Source organism: Quercus robur, chromosome 5, assembly GCF_932294415.1.
Source record: "Quercus robur chromosome 5, dhQueRobu3.1, whole genome shotgun sequence".
NCBI lineage: Eukaryota > Viridiplantae > Streptophyta > Magnoliopsida > Fagales > Fagaceae > Quercus > Quercus robur.
This window is the reverse complement of record NC_065538.1, coordinates 29596167-29615522: the sequence shown is the minus strand read 5'-3', so window position 1 is coordinate 29615522 and position 19356 is coordinate 29596167.

The following is a 19356-nucleotide window of genomic DNA, read 5'->3' as shown; positions in this document are numbered from 1 at the left end:
AATTCCTACCTATACCATAAGCTGTTTCAAAATTCCGGATAAACTTTGTGATGAGATAACAAGTCTGATCAGGAGTTTTTGGTGGGGGCAATGTAAAGATGAACGGAAAATGACATGGATTAGTTGGGAAAAATTGTGTACGCCTAAGGCTGTGGGGGAATGGAATTTTTTAAAAATTGAAGCAGTTTAATTTAGCAATGTTGGCTAAAAAAGGATGGGGGCTTCAATCTAGAAAAGATTCCTTGATGCATCGGGTCTTTAAAGCAAGATATTTCCCTGACTGTGACTTTGTTCAAGCAAGTTTGGGAAATAATCCATCTTTTGCTTGGAGGAGTATTATGGCAACCCAGGTAGGGGTAAAACATGGTATTAGATGGAAGGTGGGCAATGGATGTAACATCCAAATTTGGAGAGATAAGTGGCTCCTTACTCCCTCAACTCACAGAGTTATCTCACCCCCTTCTCATCTCCCATTCAAAGCCTGGTTGACGAGCTAATCAATAGAGACGAAGGTTCATGGAAAACTGACTTAGTGCAGCAGCTATTCCTTCCCCATGAAGCTGATGCTATCTGTGGTATAGCCTTAAGCTCTAATCTTCCGGATGATAAGAAGATTTGGGCTCCAACTGTGAATGGCAGGTTTAGCATTTGAAGTGCATACAAAATTGCAGTTGAGATGGGTGTTGGAGATGCAACGAGGTTTATGTTTGATGACAATAACCTTAGGAAGTTCTGGAAAGGCTTATGGCGATTGAAGGTTCCACATAAGATTCGCCACTTCGCGTAAAGAGCTTGTAAGGATATTCTACCCACCAAGGAAAATTTATTGAAGAGGAAAGTGCTGACAGAGGCTTGTTGTGAGGAATGCCAGGCGAAGGTAGAGTCTTCAGGTCACCTTTTCTGGGATTGCCTGAGAACTAGAGACATTTGGGTTCTCTCCAAACTGTTTCATGACTGTAGTGGGTTGCGTTTTAAATCATTCATGGACCTGGTGTGGTACGTGATAATGGTAGCGTAGTGGGAATGATGCAGGATTGAGAAGCTAATAATGGTGGCATGGGCAATATGGACGAGTAGGAATGAAAATAGAAACAGGGGAGAGAAGAAGAATAGCAGGGCTTTGCTTTAGTGGTCCTTGGATTATTTATAGGAGTATCAAGCTTGCTCTAAGGATTTTGCTACGTCAAAGACAAGAGGCGTGACATGCTAGGCTCCACCATCTCCGAATCGGTACAAATTGAATGTGGATGGGGTGGTTTTTGTGACACAAAAAATGGCTGTAGTGGAGGCTCTAATCAGGGACGAAGAAGGACAGTTGATCGCGGCTTGTAGTAAGAAGATCATGACCCCTCCGAGGGCCATTGAGACCGAAGCAAAAGATGTGGAGGTGGGGTTGCAGTTTGCAAAGGATCTGTCCATCCAAGATTTTACATTGGAAAGTGATTCACAAGTATTGATCAATGCCTTGACTGAAACATCACCGCTTCCCCCCCCCCTCCCCCAAAACTACATCTGTTACTGCTATTGTGTATAGCGTGGTGGCTAATTCTCAAAGCTTTCATCATGTCGATTTCTCCCATGTTCTTAGACGAGGTAATAGGCCAGCTCACTTACTAGCAAAACATGCTTTAGGCATTGCTAATTTCTCTATTTGGGTTAAAGAGACTCCTTGTTTCATTGAACAAGCTCTTAACCATGATGTAAATGTTGCTTCCCATTCTTAATAAAAGTTAATGCAATCTTCCCATCAAAAAAAAAAAATATATATATATATATTATGCCTCCGCTATTTAGTGCAAATCTATTTTGTTAAACTAACAAGCTGGGGACAATATATACACACACATATGTATGTATGTATTGTTAAATATTAGCATTGATACACTATGTTAAATATGCTAGTATGGATGCGAAAGCGAAAACATAAAGTATAAAACACAATAACACACGAGGGTTACGTGATTCAGCCTAACGACCTACATTCACGGAGGAAACCCTAAAGGGCTACATCAATAATATATTATAATGTAGTACAAATCTTGTGTTACAATGAATCATAACATGTATATATATAATAGACTAAACCCTAGACTAATAGACTTTTAGTACAAGTAGGAGACTTGGTTTGCACACAAAGTAGAATTAGGCTTAGGCCTATACTAATGGGCTAATATATCTCTAACACCCCCTCTCAAACTCAAGATGGAAGCTTGATGAAATCTTGAGATTTGATAAGGTTGAGAAAATCCCTTGAATGAAGTTTGGCTCTGTGACGGTAGTTTGAGGAAGGCAATGGTCTTGCAGTGTTGATGCGACTTCTAACGATGGCATGACTATACCGGAGAATTTTGACGGTAGCAGTAAGAAGCCAAAGAAGATGAACGCAGTGAAAAAACACTGAGGAAGACAAAGATTGTTCTTAAATATATCGCAAGGACAGAAAACCATGGCCACAAGAAGGTGGCTCTGATACTATGTTAAATTTTAGCATTGATACATGGTATCAAAGCCATTGCTCTAACTTTCTTGTGTCTTACAGTCTTGTCTTTGTTGGTATTTTCCGCTGCCTCGACTTCTTCAGTCAGTAAACCTTTTCTGTGCCCTCTCCTAACTACTCCACTACCGTCAAAGGTGCCTAAGGTTGAATTTTCACTACAAGAAGCTCGATCACCGCCACAAAGATCATTGCCTCCGTCGGATCTTCCACATAGGACCTCCGATTAGGACATAAGACACATCACCGTGTAGATTTTCAACCTATCTACACAACGCCTTCGGAATCATCGTCATCTGATCCTCCACGCGCTGCCACGTGCCGGTTAAAGATTGATAGTTTTCCACGCGCCTCACACGCCTTTAGTATTGCTTCGATCATCTCATTGCCGCCGTAATCGGAATATTCTTTCTCCAATCTACATCGTCGCAAAAGAATCAGCCTCATCGGACTCTTCACGCACCCTTACGCGCCGTCCAAAGATTCGGCGAAGATTGAACCACGCGCCTTACGTGCCGTTAGGTCACCTGCTGACGTCATCACTGCCACGTCAGCATCCACGTAAGCCCTAGCCAACGTCATCTTGCTGACGTCATCACTGGGAGTTAACCGTTGACTTTGACCGTTGACTGTTGACTTTTTCCTTAGCGTTGACTTTTTGCAATCCAAGTCCTTCTTACCCAATTTTTCACGTAGATTTCATTTTTGCAGTTCATTTTTGCATATTTTGCTTCTAAATGAAGAATAAGGATAGGTCTTCTTCTTGTTGCAATAATCATCGCCGACAATCTAGCAAACATTTTGGCCACAATATTGAGACTTGCTATCATCGTAACAAATCAGCTATTTCAATTTCTGCTGCTACTATTGCTAACACTGAGAGTGTCCAATCAATGGCTACCCTCTCTGCATAGTCTAAGTGTTCAGGTCGCACTTTCACCATGACCACAGATGACCTTAAAAACATCATCGCAAATGTCATTCATATGGTTGGTAATGCATCTTATTCCTCTTCTCTCTCAGATTTATCTGGTATATCTCCTTCCTCTTGGCTTATGGATTTTGCTTGTTGCAATCACATGACACCTCACTCGTCCTTATTTTCTGAACTTAACCCTACACCACACCTTCTTAATATTCGCATAGCAAATGGTTCCACAATGTCTGGTCATAATATAGGTTCTGTTTCGACCACCAACCTCTCGGTTCCTGGGGTCTTTAATGTTCCTGACCTTTCTTACAATTTATTTTCTGTGGGACAATTAGCTGAGTTGGGTTATCGCATTATCTTTGATTATTCTGGGTGTATTGTGCAGGATCCAAGGACAGGACAGGAGCTTGGGACCGATCACAGAGTTGGGCGTATGTTTCCCATGGACAACCTTTGTCTTCCACTTATTGCTCCAGTTTCTGTTGCTGCAGCTGCTGTAGTTCCTTCTATTCCTTCCCTTGCACTTTGGCATGCTCGACTTGGTCATGCATCTTCTTCTTGTGTACAACAATTGGCTTCTAGAGGTTTGTTAGGTTCAATGTCTACAGAAAATTTTGATTGTGTTTCATGTCAATTAGGAAAACAAGCAGCTTTGCCTTTCAATACTAGTGAATCAATATCCACTGATATTTTTGACCTTATTCATTCTGATGTTTGGGGGCCTTTCTCTGTTTCTAGTATTGGTGGATCTCGATATTTTGTTGTTTTGTTGATGATTACTCTTGCTATAACTGGATTTTTAATATGAAATATCGTTTTGAATTGTTGCAAGTATATTATAATTTGCAAAAATGGTTGAAACTCAATTTTCCAAACATATCAAAAATTTTCAATCTGATAATGCTCTTGAGTACACTCAATATGCTTTCCAACCTGTTTTGCCTTCTTATGGCACTATTCATCAACTAACTTGTCCAGGTACCTCTCAGCAAAATGGTAGAGCCGAACAAAAACTTCATCATATTCTTGACACTGTTCGTGCTCTCCTCTCTACCAAAGTTCCTGCTCCTTTTTGGGGCGAAGCTACTCTTCATGTTGTTCATGTTATTAATCGCATTCCGAGTCCTGTCATCCAAAATCAAACTCCATATGAGCGCCTTTTAGGTCACCTCCAAACTATCACCACCTTCGCTCCTTCGGTTCCGCTTGTTTTGTTCTTCTTTAACCACATGAGCATAACAAACTTGAGCCTCGGTCAAGGCTTTGTTGTTTTCTTGGCTATGGCGAAACTCAAAAGGGGTATCGGTGTTATGATCCTGTCTCTCATCATCTTCGTATCTCCCGCAATGTTGTCTTTTGGGAACATCGCCTCTTTGTTGAGTTCTCTCACTTCTGTACCTCCTTATCTTCCTCCTCTGTCTTAGATCTTTTTCCAGATGAGGCACATATTCCCTCTGTAACTGCTCCTGATCCTCCTTTAGTTACTCTTGATTCTCTTGTAGACTTCTCTGTTCAACCACTAGATATCATTAATCCCTTTCCTAGTTCACCCTTTAATGAACAGGTGGAAGATGAACAAGTCGAGGATGAGCTACCCAACCTCAACCCTGAGCTTGGGTCCCCTGCTCCTGCTCCGCCTGAAGATCTTGCACAAGACATTCCACCTCGTCACTCAACTCGGGTAAGATCCATTCCTACACATTTACTTGACTATCATTGTTATACTGCCCTTGCTACACTACACAAGCCTCACACCTATCGTGAGGCTTCCACTGACCCTTTATGGCAGATTGCAATGAAAGAGGAACTTGATGCATTATCTAAAAACCATACTTGGGATTTGGTGACACTTCCTCTTGAGAAATCTGTGGTTAGTTGTAAGTGGATCTACAAGATTAAGACTCGCTCTGATGGGTCCATTGAGCGCTACAAAGCTTGCCTTGTTGCTAAATGTTTTACACAGGAATATGAGATTGATTATGAAGAGACCTTTGCTCCAGTTGCTCGTATCTCATCTATTCGTGCCCTCTTAGCTGTTGCTGCTGCCAGTAAATGAGACATTTTTCAGATGGATGTCAAAAAATGCATTCCTTAATGGGGATTTAAGTAAAGAAGTTTATATGCAACCTCCTCCTGGTCTCTCTGTTGACTCAAACAAGGTTTGTCACCTTCGACGTGCACTTTATGGCCTTAAACAAGCTCCACGAGCTTGGTTTGCCAAATTCAGCTCTACCATATCTCGCTTGGGTTACATGGCCAGTCATTATGATTCTACCTTATTTCTTCGTCGCACTAACAAAGGCACTATTTTACTTCTCTTGTATGTGGATGATATGATCATAACTGGTGATGACCTTAGTGGCATTCAAAAACTCAAGAATTTTCTCAGTCAGCAATTTGAGATGAAAGATCTTGAATATCTCAGTTACTTCTTGGGTCTTGAAATCACTCATTCTATAGATAGACTTTATATTACTCAAGCCAAGTATGCTTTTGAACTCTTGTCTCGAGCTGGACTCACTGATAGCAAGACTATTGACACTCTAGTTGAGCTTAATGCGCATTTGACTCCCTCAGGAGGGAAACCATTGTCTAATCCCTCTCTTTACAGACGCTTGGTTGGCAGCCTAGTTTATCTCACTGTCACTCGTCCAGACATTTCCTATGCTGTTCACCAAGTGAGCCAGTATCTGTCTGCTCCACGATCGACTCACTATGCTGCTATTTTACGCATTCTTCGATACCTAAAGGGCACTCTATTCCATGGTCTTTTCTACTCTGCTCAGTCTCCTCTTATTCTCCGTGCATTTTCTGATGCTGATTGGACAGGAGATCCCACTGATCGCAGGTCCACCACTGGTTATTGCTTTCTTCTTGGTTCTTCTTTGATTTCTTGGCGAAGCAAGAAACAAACTCATGTGGCCCGCTCCAGTATTAAAGCAGAATATCGTGCCCTTGCTGATACCACATCTGAGCTCTTTTGGCTAGGATGGCTTCTCAAAGACTTAGGTATGTCTATATCCTCTGCTACTCCTCTTTATTATGACAATCAGAGTGTCATTCATATTGCTCACAATGATGTCTTCCATGAATGGACTAAACACATCGAGATCAATTGTCATTTTATCCATTATCATCTTGTCCATGGTACTCTCAAGTTGATTTCTATCTCCTCTAAAGATCAACTTGCAAATATCTTCACCAAGTCACATCTTAAGAGACGTCTTCGTACTTTGGTTAACAACCTCAAGTTGGTCTCACATCCACCTTGAGTTTGAGGGGGGCTGTTAACGTGTATAGTGTTGTGGGTTTTAGGCCCAACTAGATTACTTGTATAGCACACATTCTTGTACTACACTTTACTTGTATTGCAATTATATGCCTCCTATATAAAGGCAATCATGTATATTTTTTCATAGTGAGAAATACAATACTATTGCATTCAGTATTTCTAACATGTATATTAAATTTAAACCTCTTTAAGTTCAATCGGGATATGAATTTTCATATTTACCTTACCAAGCTTCTATTGATCACTCATCTTCATTTTCTGTTTGCCCAGCACCTTCATCATCTCCAAGTTCACAGGGATTTGGGTTCTCATTTTTAGCTTGCCCAGCACCTTCATCGTCATCTGCAGGTTCATCAGGATTCGGGTTTTCGTTTTCACCTTCGCGGCAAGCATCTTCACAATTAACTCCATAGCCTCCACTTTCACACGTATTCAAGTTTTCATTTTCACCTGGTCAGTGAGCATCTTCAGAAACTCCACAACCTTCAGCTTCACACTCATTCAAGCCATATTCACCTTGGCAAGCATCTTCAGTGACTCCAGGTTCATCGAGACATGAGTTACACTTTTCACCATAACCACCACAACCATAAAATGAGTTATCGCTGTATTCACCTTGCCCTGCCATAGTTATGATAGTTTCTAATTTATGACGTCGTTGAATGTCATTCCCTTCATTAATTATGTGAAGTGCAAAAGGCAAGGCCCTTGTCTTTATTTATATAAATATAATAATTGATGCAACCTACTATATATGTACTACCTTGTACTTACGTAGAATTGATACTCTTCCAATAAACTTCCTCTTGGTCAGTCAATTTCAACCTTTTCTTCCTTGAATACTTTCTATCCTAAAGGTTTTTTCTTTGAAAAAGTTTAGAGGGACATTTTTTTTTCAACATTTTTGAGCAACACAACTCTTTTTCTTTTCACACTATGTATATGTTTGCGCTGTGTTGGGCTCAAAGTGAGAGTGTGTGAAAGAGGTGAAATTTTGTGTCTGAAAAATGTTAGTGCCCCAAAATAATTCATAACTTTTGTCACAACTCGCCATGTGTATAAAAGAGATGAAATTTTATGTGTCTGAAAAATGTTGGTGCCCCAAAATAATTCACAATTTTTGTCATAACTCGTCAATTTACAACTTTTGTCACAACTCGCTACATGAGCGAGTAAGAATTGTGGCAAAAGTTGTGAATTATTTTGTGGCAATAGCATTTCTCCACATAATTCAAATGAAGTTGTTTTAATTGTAAATCATTAAATGTATTACATTTAACATCCTAGAGAGTTTTTGAGTGTAACATAAAATCGAAAGTTTTGAATAAAATAATCATAAGGGGTTTGCTTTACATTCAAACATCTGAGGAAGATTAAGTATTAAATAATTAACAATTTATGCATAAAAAAAATATAACGTGGGGTTAAGGTATTATTCTCAAAACTTCAAGAGGGTTTCAGTTTTTTATGAAGAAACCAAAAGGGTATTTTGTGTATTTTCTCTCAACAAAGATAAAAAAATAAAAAATAAAAATCTTCTCCCATTTGTAAATATAGAAAAGTTCAGATAGGTCTAAGTTTGATTACTTTACGTACGGATCAAATCAAGTTCATTTTAGAAACTTGTCAAATTAAATATGATTGTAAAACTTATGACTTTTACCTAGTCTTTGACAAGTCAGATTAACATGATATGACAAATATTTTCTTCACATACAAAGAATATTAATAAGTAAAAATAATCTTGAACATATTCTTTATGCCTTCCTTTAATTCAAATAAAAGAAAAAATAATGAAAAAATAGAAGAAAAAAAAAAGTTAAATAATTAATTAATTCTTGTTTTAAGTGTTTTTTTACTAATCTAACAATTCCATTAACGAATAAAACAAAAGTCGTACACATTTGTTAACAAAATGATAACTAATACTTTTAATTTTATTTGAAAATATATTGCTACTATAGGACTGTGCGTGGGGGCTTTGAGGACCGTCTTTCACTTTGTTTAGTCCAATTAATTTAAGGAATTTTAAAAAGAGTTTTTGAAAAGATAATAATATCTCATAAAAAAGTAATTAACACTAAAGCATATTGCAAAAAACAATTATCATTGTTATTAATTATTTTTATAAATAACGAAATTACATATTAACTTTTCATGACTTTTATATACATGACTAAAGAAAATATATATATATATATATATATGTATATAATTTTTTAAAAATGAAAATAAATGAATAATTGAATCTTCTTTCAATCGTTTCTTTTACACAGATTTTCCTTCTTTTTATAACAAAGTTTAAAAATAAATATCCATAAAAAGAACAAAAATATAATTTTTTTATCTTCCTAGAAAAATGGATCTGACTCACTTCATCCGTAGGTTGACTTGATCTGTTGTATTTAAGGGTTTGGTTGCTGTTGACCCAATTTCACCTATTCAAAAATCTATTACCTATACCTAGAGCTGGCCATTGATCCGAAAATCTTAACCCACCCTACTAATCCGATCAAATCCGATAAGTAGCAAGTGGTTTCGATTGGGGGTGGGTGGTCGAATTTAAATCTTGAAGTCCTAAATAAATCTAGCCAGGCAAATATGAGTTATTTTATATTTCTTTCATCTTTATAAATTAAGAGGATTCAGAAAGTTAGTTATGGCTTCAGAAAATGTCAAAAATACCCTAATCTAATTAGATAATCCTTATTTTTTAAAAATAAAAAGTGTGGTTAAAATTGTAATTTAACAAAATTTAAAGAAAAAACTATCAGAGAAACTTTTTTCCTAAAAATTAACACACTCTCTATTTAAATATATCTCACCCACGTTTGATACATTTTTTTCTAAAAATTAACACACACTAAACCCAGCAATTTACTCTATTTCAAATTCTAAATTTTAGTTTTTTTTAAAAAAAATTCTTCCTATGTAACCTCACTAATGATAAATAAATTCAAATTGAAAAATTACATTAAACTTAAAATAAATAAAAGAGCCTCATCGCACATGCAGAGCGCGTTTGACGAGGCTAGTTGATATCTAATGAGTTGTGTTGATGCTTGTTTTTTAATCATTTTTGTATTCCATTATTAATCCAATTAAACACATTACACAAATTTCATTTGCATTCATTGCAGGAGATATGCATAACAAGGTCATGTTTCACACGGTCAATGTTCATCAAAAAACTTCGTAGGTCAATTTTCAAGTCTCATTTTTGTTCCAAAAAAGATTACACACATTTCAATATGTCATATTCACTCATTGTTGTACTTTCTATATCCATCCTTCCTAACCTACACAGTCAAATTATATCATTTCTATGTTCCACAATTATTTCATTTATTCGTTCCCGTTCATTTCTATGTTCCTCAATTATCCTGGAATTCAATATGAACTCTAAAGAGCTCAGTTGGATGAGAGGAGATAAAGTGGGAGGTTCTTTCTCTCTCCTAAACCCATTGGTCCAAAAAAACTGCTACAATCTTTTTTTGTGTGGTTATAGTTAGTCCTACGAGTTGGGGGACATCAAAGCCGAAATTTGTGACTCGTGTGTGTTTGGCATGGCTTAATTTTGCCAGCTTATTTTACTATTCAGCTTATTTTTGCTACTATTCATAGGTCCTACTGCACTTTTTGTAACTATTTATGGGTTCTACTGTACTATTCCAACTAACTTTTACCTTTATCTACAGTACTTTCAGCAAAAAGTTTTCAGTTTTAGCAAAATAAGCGGATCTCAAACAAACCCTAAATACTTCTCAAATAGGAAAAATAGTCCATCAAATAATATGGCTTCCACTTCATTCCAACAAAGATGTTCTGGGTGCAAGTCCAACCACCCACTATCACAATGTGAGAAAATGCGAGTGTGGTTGAAAGTGTGAAAGATTGTTGAGTGATAAAAGAGGATGTGTGATTTTTGTAGACAATAGCAGAGTCGTATTTTTTACAATATATATATATATATATATATATATAATTGAAAAATATAAACTTATAAATGAAATATCACAAAATGTTAAAACTATTTAAAGCATATCCACTTTTGGCCACCCTGTCCTCTATTTTTTTTTTTTTTTTTAAGAAACTCCTTTGATTTAAATTTTATATATAGGGCAAGGTTTAGGTACAGTCTTTAGGTGCAAGGCTTGAGTATAGTATTTAGGTACCGTTCCTTAGGTTCCTATTTTAAGATTATGCCATGTAAATTTTTTCTCATGAGATGGAAATGTATTTTTTTCAGTTAAGTAGTCACATGGCAAAATCTTAAGAAGTAAACCTAAGAAACAGCACGAAAAGTGTGTCATCAGTATGTTCCTCATCAATCTGATGGACGACCTGGATTTCCTGTTAAGAGAAAACAAGTGATAATAAAGGATATCGGGTTAGTGCCAGCCAAGGACGCTCTAATACTTAAATTAGTTAATCTCTTTGGGGAAATCTCTAATATGTATTGATGGAGATCAACATAATTATTACTCGTCCTTGTGTCGTTGTCCAAAGCGTAGCCAAACTTATATCAACTAATCCAAGAACGAGAACGTACAAAAACACTCGTCCATTGATGGCTGAGTTATATAGTGAAAGGAGTTCTACAGATGACAAGATTATCTACAGACGACAAGTACATGGACGACCAAATTATACTTGGTGAGTTTTGTGTAAAATCCTCCATTAGATTCACATAAACAAAATACAACGCTCCGTATAGCCCATTTTCTTTATCAACCACTAACATCACCCATGATGGTCATCCAAACAAGTAGACCTATGTTTAACTCTCTATAAAAGGAGTAAATCCTATTCACCCAAGGTAAGTCCAGACCATTCACTATTTCCTTTCCTTGTGTCCTAGAGAGAAAACTGACTTAATCGTCGGAGGGTCCTTAGCTGGGTCACATTGGTCACCTTTGATAGTTCTTTCTTTCTTTTCAGGATTCACAGCCATGACCATAGCTCGAAGTATTCCAGCCTACTAATTTTTGTGCTTCATCAGTTGGCGCTGTCTGTAGGGAAAGAAGAAGAAAGTTTCTATCAACTTTTCTGTTTTCCAAGACAAAAAGGCTGCATGATTCAAACTAGGTCAATGGCTACTAGTCCAAGACACTAGGAGAATGGAAATGCCTCCAGTCACCCAAATTATGCACCACCACCCCCCATGACCGTCCAACAACAGTTACAGTCAATGGCAGCAACGATGGCAGAACCAAGAGTTAACTAGAGAAGTTAACAGGCAACGTCAACAGCATGGTAGAGAACGAGACCAAAATTCAGGATACGAAGGTGTTGAGAACAATGCTGAAGGGGACCAGTCCAGAGGCACCGTCACTTGTAGGGTACCACATTTGGAAAGAGAGATGAACCAAATGAAGAAAGCTATGGAAGAAATGAAGGACTCCATGCGAAGAGTGAACTATGTAGATGATCTCGTCCACAAGATAGATTCCCCCTTTGTTGCGTCCATCACTAGTCATCCTTTGCCTTCCAAGTTCAAAATTCCAAACCTGGATTCATATGACAAGATGCGTGGCCCTTGTGATCACATTGCCACATTCAAGACAACCAAGCATCTTAAAGGTATTCTAGATGAAATTATGTGTAGAGTCTTTCCTACAACGTTGAAAGCTCCAACTAGAGTATAGTTTAGTAAACTACCACCAAATACCATAACTTCCTTCCAAGAGTTAAGTAAGTTGTTCATCAACAACTTCGTCAGGGCACAAAGGTAGAAACATTCCTTGTCCAGCCTGTTGAACATAGAGGAAGGAGAAAATGAGAGTTTACACACTTTCATTAGCCGTTTTAACAGAGAAGCCTTATTGGTGGACGAGATGGATGACAAGATTCTCTTGGCAGCTTTCTACAATGGAGTTAGTTTAGACTTGTTTTCATAAGTTTTACGACCAGGAGCCTTAGACGATGGCTAAGTTGATACATTCAGCCCAAAGTTTCATGAATGTAGAAGACGCCATTATTGCCAAGAAGAAAAAGAAAGGGGAAAGGTTAGAAAGTGGTTATGTGCACCATTCAAAGCAAGGTCCTCATCCAAAGAAAGCCAAGGTTAGAGGGAAAAGAGATCGCGATGGCAAGAAGGCAGGATCGTCTTCAAGACGGTACTCTAACTACACTCCTCTGAACACTTCACTTGATCAGGTGTTGATGCAAATAAAAGATGATCCATCCTTGAAGTGGCCAGAAAGAATGAAGGGAGATCCTAGCAAGCAGAATAAAAGCAAGTATTGTCGCTTTCATCTCGACCATGGGCATGATACAGACGAGTGTTATGACTTGAAGCAACAAATTGAAGTTCTCATCAAATAAGGAAAATTGAAAAATTTCCTTAGACGAGATCATAAGGATGAGAGATAGCCGATGAAAGGTAAGGTAGAGGAACGAATATGTCCACCGTTTGGAGAAATAAAGATTATTGTAGGGGGCATGTCAACAGGAAGCTCGTCCAGAGCTAGGAAGACCTATCTACGGGAAGTTCATAATATTTAGATATCCGGACAACCACCGAGGATGATTAGAGAAGATGAGCTAGCCATTGTTTTCATAGATGAAGACGCTAGACGATTGCACCATCCTCATGATGATGCGATTGTCATCACTTTGGTGATTGTAAATTGTACGACCAGAAGAATGTTAATAGATAATGAGAGCTCAGCAGACACCCTTTATTATTTAGCCTTTCAACAAATGAGGATTAACAAGGGGTTACTTTGTCCAGTGAATGTACCATTGATTAGGTTTTGAGGAATGAAGGTACAATCTCCCTACCAGTTGTAGTTGGCTCTTACCCACAACAAATCAATAAAGAAGTAAATTTCCTTGTCGTGGATTGTTCATCTTCATATAATGCCATCATTGGATGACCAACTCTGAACAGTTGGAGGGTCGCAACATCCACTTACCACTTGTCTGTCAAGTTTCCAACAAAGTATGGCTTCAGAGATGTATAAGGAGATCAGTTAGCTGCTAGAGAGTGCTACTTAGAAATGCTTGCAATGGACGAGCAAATGCAAACGATGAACATTGAAGAAAGGAGAATGTTAGCTAAACCGATTGAAGTATTAGCAAATGTGCCCCTAGACGAGTCCAATTCAGAGAAGTTTACCAAGATTGGGACAAGTATGGAGGAGAAGACAAAGCAGGATCTTGTTAGATTCATCAAGAGAAGCACGGATGTTTTCTCCTGGAGCCATGAAGATATGTCTGGGATTGACCTAAGTGTAGTTACCCATCGTCTAAACGTATCTTCTTCTTACTAGCCTGTTCGTCAAAAGAAGAGAGTGTTTGCCCCAAAACAAGATAATGTCATCAAAGAAGAAGTTCATAAATTAATCACTGCGGAATTCATTCGCGAAGTCTGCTACACTAACTGGCTAGCTAATGTAGTGATGGTCAAGAAGGCTAATGGCAAATGGAGGATATGTGTAGATTTCACAGATTTAAACAAGACATACCTCAAAGATAGTTATCCTCTTCCACACATTGATCAATTGGTGGATTCAACAACTAGACACCAACTGTTGAGTTTTATGGATGCATTCTCAGGGTACAATTAAATCAAGATGGACGAGGCGAACTAGGAGAAGACATCCTTCATCACAAGCCAAGGTTTGTTTTGTTATAAAGTTATGTCGTTTAGGTTGAAAAATGCAAGAGCTACCTACTATAGGTTTGTCAACCACATGTTTCATCCACAGATTGGGCGAAATGTTAAAGTATATGTGGACAATATGCTGGTGAAGAGTGCGAAAGCGACGCAGCATCTGGACGATCTTCAAGAGACTTTTGATACACTTAGGTAATATAAGATGAAGCAGAACCCAAGCAAGTGTGCTTTCGGAGTTGCATTAGGGAAATTCCTTGGTTTTATGGTTTCACAAAGAGGGATTGAGGCAAACCCGGATAAGATCTAGGAAATCTTGAACATGGAACCTCCGAAGAATATTAAGGATGTCCAGAGCCTCACTGGACAAGTGGCGGCCCTTAACAGGTTTGTTTCAAAAGCCATTGACAAGTGTTTACTGTTTTTTAAAGTATTAAGGAAAGCATTCAAATGGATGGACGAGTGTCAACGAGCCTTTGAAAACTTGAATACTTATCTCGCTTCAACCCCGCTATTGAGCCCGTCCAAAATAGGAGAGGAGTTGTATCTCTATCTAGCGGTGTCTCCCTATGCAATAAGCTCAGCCTTGATTAAGGAAGAGGGGAAGATACAAAAGCCCGTTTACTACACTAGCAAAGCCTTAAAAGGAGCTGAAGGACGGAATCCACCAATGGAGAAGTTAGCATTTTCATTGGTGACAGCAGGAAGAAAGCTTAGACCTTATTTCCAAGCCCATGTAATTAACGTCCTGAAAAATCATCCGTTGAAGAAAGCTATGCATAAGTTAGAGGCAGCCGAACCTTTGATCCAATGGGCAGTGGAACTCAGCGAGCTCGATGTGCGATATAAGCCAAGAGAAGCAATAAAAGCACAAGTCCTTGCAGACTTCATTGATGAATTTACTCCGACCAATAATCAACAAGATGGAGACCAAGGGGCAAAGTAGTAGGTCATCCATTTTGATAGATCATCCACACAACATGCAGGAGGAATTGGGATCATCTTACAATCACCAGAAGGAGATCATTTGAAGTACACCATCTGTCTATAATTTCAAACAACCAATAATGAAACTGAGTACAAAGCCTTACTTCAAGGTTTGGAGTTAGCCAAATCATTCAGGGTGGAATCAATCCTCATCCAAGGAGATTCACAGCTGGTGATAGGTCAAGTAAATGGGATGTGTGAAGCCAGAAAAGAATGAATGAAGAGATACTTGGAAAACGTTAAGCAATGCATCAAAGTCTTTACAACAGCCCAATTTCAACAAATACCAAGGGAAGAGAATATAGAAACTGATGTCTTAGCCAAGATGACACCCTCAGACGAGACAAAAGGTGATCAGGTTAAAGTCCAATATGTTCCAAGCATAGATGTTCTAGAAGTAAATAAGATAGATGGAGTTGCTAACTGGACCACCCCAACTATTTCTTATCTCAAAGATGGAGTACTCTCTGAAGATACAGAAGAAGCAAGGAAGCTAAGGATAAAAGCTGCAAAGTTTGTTCTCATGGATGAGGTGTTATATAAAAGGGGTTTTTCTCAGCCTTACTTGAGATGTCTGACTCCAGACAAGTCCCATTATGTCTTGAGGGACGTCCATGAAGGAGCCAGTGGAAACCATTTGGGAGCCAGATCACTAGTCCATAAGATAGTCCGTGCAGGGTATTACTGGCCAACCATGCAAGTGGATGCCAAAGCTTATGTCAAAGCGTGTGATAAATGTCAATGCTACAGCAACATCCCTAGGTGACCATCAGAATATCTTACCCCAATGGTGTGGCTCCTTGGCCATTTGCCCAACGAGGATTTGACATCCTTGGTCCCTTTCCCATGGGGACGAGACAAATGAAGTTCTTAGGGTAGGGATTGATTATTTCACCAAATGGGTGGAAGTAGAGCCCTTAGCAAAAATCACTCAGTAGAATGTTAGAAGCTTCGTCTAGAAGAATATCATTTGTTGATTTGGGATCCCTAGGGTACTCGTCTTAGACAATGGACGACAATTTGACAACACACCTTTAAAGGAATTCTGTAAGTAATTGGGAATCAGGAATCACTACTCCTCACCCGCCCACCCACAGGCCAACGGACAGGTTGAGGTTACAAACCGATCCTTTCTAAAGATCATTGAAACTCAGCATAAGGAGGCAAAAGGTATATGGCCAGATGAATTACCCAGTGGCATTTGGGCATATAGGACGACAGTAAGGAATCCTACTTTGGAAGTGATGCAGTGATACTAGCGGAGGTTGGATTAACCAGCTACAAGGTGGCCCATTATAAGGAGGAGGTAAATGAAAAACAGCTCTGTCTAAATCTTGATCTCATTAATGAGGTGAGGATGGAAGCAGAGCAGAGAATGGCACGTTACAAGAATCTGATGACTAAGTACCATGATGCGTTGGTAAAGTCGAGACAGTTTAGTATTGGGGACCTCATCCTAAAAAGGGTATCCTTAGCAATTAAGGACCCTGCTCATGGAAAGCTATGACCTAATTGGGAAGGACCGTACAGAGTTATCAATTCCAAAAGGTGAGGTTCATACTACTTGGAGGCCCTAGATGGACGGAAGTTGGAACACCCATGGAACGTGGAGCATTTGAGGAAGTACTAGTGAAAGTAACTTGTTAGGAAGGTCAACATGGATGAGATTAAGAAGTTTGTTTATATTATGTTTCAATATTTGTGTTTTAGAACAATATGTTATGTTTTTAAGTATTTGAATTCCCTAAAAAGCACTAGCTATTGGCATATGCTATGGATGGTGTCATGAACTAAGTCCCTTTATACATAAAGTAATTTAAATTCCCTAAAAAAGGACTAAGTATTAGCATGGATGACCTATTTGGACGATGCTATATACTATGTCCTTAACGTCCACGGATGATGTTGTGTACAGATGTTGTATGTCCACAGACGATGTTGTGTACAAATGTTGTGTATAAAGCAGCTGAAATTTCCTAATTTAAGTGTTTATGATTCTATAAAATCAACATCCAAATGAAATGACAGACGTTTAAAAACTCTAGATGTAGAGATATCTCGTCATAAGCTATCCTTAATAAAAAGGAAGCAAATTGTTATAAGAAACAATGACCAAGGGAAAGAACAAACTTCCCAATAAGACTCGTCCAAAAAGGATTAGAGACGAAAGAAAAGCATGCATGCGACATTTTTCATGGACGACACATCCAACTAGTCCAAATTATGGATAAGATAACCAAGTTAAATTCCAAAGATAAGTCTAAGGACAAGAAATATAGACGGAAAATACTTGGAAATCAACAATATGGATAAAGACATTCATAAATAAAAGGGTAGACAACTATCGTCCAAAAACCCTTAAATTGAGCCTTAAAAAGGCAATTGTATCAAGACTTTTCTAAAATCTAGGATGAGTCAAATGTACTTAGACAAATTTGAATGATCCAAAACAATGGATCTCATAAAAAATTATAATAATAATAAAATAAAAAAATAAAAAATAAAAAAATAATAAAAAAAAAACCTACTACAACAAGATAAATAAAAACTTCAAAATTCCTTCATAAACTATTGAGGGGGATTTTCTCCAGAAGTAGGGTTGTTATGAGCGGGCTGGGTTGTGGCATCGTCTTCAAGCTTGCAGCACCAATGCTGAGCTTAATAGAGCTGAAATCAACCTCAGGGAAACGCTCTACTGCGTCCATGCGAAAGTCCTCAAAACCAACAGAGTAGTTTTTATCTAAAAGATTAGTGAACTCGCTGGACGCCCTAAAATCCTCGATGACTTCTCCCTTGGCATTCTCAAGAAGGATACAGAGCTTGTCATTCCTCTTTTGTAAGTGATCAAGGAAAGTGTCCTTTTCAACAGCATCCGCCTTAAGCTCTTCGACGAGGTTCTTTAGCTCCTTCACCTCGTTCGTAGCCTTAGCCACAAACTCAGCTCTACTCCTACAGTCAGCCTACACTTCATGAACCCTTGCTTCCAACCTAACCCTTTCATGGTCCATCTCAGTAGCCTGCTTGGATGCTGCCATGAACTTTGACATGGCCTATATAAAAAATTGGTTGGAAAAGATGATTAGACGAGAAATGTGAAGTATGATACAAGATGAAAAATAATGACAAATACATAAAAAAAATACCTTGAAGAAATAATGAACTGTAGAATGTTCAAATTCTTTCAAGGAAATGTCATAGCACACAGCAATGTCCTCGTCAATCACAGCCTGTTGAAACCTTTCCCAAGCGAGATCTTCATTCTCAAAAAGATTCATAGGAGTGCTTTTGGGAGGCTGGGACAAAGTGGTTATAGCAGGCTTGGATGGAGTAGCTCCAGCAGGGATGGACGAGTCCAAATCAAGTATTTGTATAGACGACTGTTTAGAAGAAGCAAGAGGAATAACAAAACTAGGCTTGACGACTCCAGATTTAGACAACCCATGTTTCACCTTCTTGTGGCCTCAACGACTTGGAAGATTTCCCAATTCAATCATCTTGGACAAAGTCTTCTTCTTATCTCCAACAACTAGACGAGGTTGAAAATGGGTCTCTTGCTCGGTCTCCTCGTCTGCCAAGCCCTTTCCCTTATTTTCTTTCATAGTTGCTATTCCTACAAAGAAAAAGGGTGTTAGAGCTTGAGTAAAACAAGTAAGTAAAATTTTAAAGCAAAAAAGCTTACGTCTACACATAGTGAGTTTGTGAGCTAAGGCTTTAGCAGATGGTTTGGGCCCAAGTCCCTAAGTGGCAAGACTTTGTATAGTGGCTAAAGAATGGAAACTTCTATCAGTGAATAGACGAGCTTGTTGGACACGCTCAAGATAGAATTTGCTTAAAGAAGGTCAACTTACAGTGTTAAAAAAAAAAAAAGGGATAGACAAATACAATAAAAGATAAAAGATAATGAGTAGAAAGAAGCATACCTTTTGGACGAAGGTTCCCTATCTTGCCAGTATAGGGAGCAAATGGATCCCTACCTACCTCGACAGGGTTCCTAGCCCAAAAACTAGAGACGAAGAAGAACTTCGTCTTCT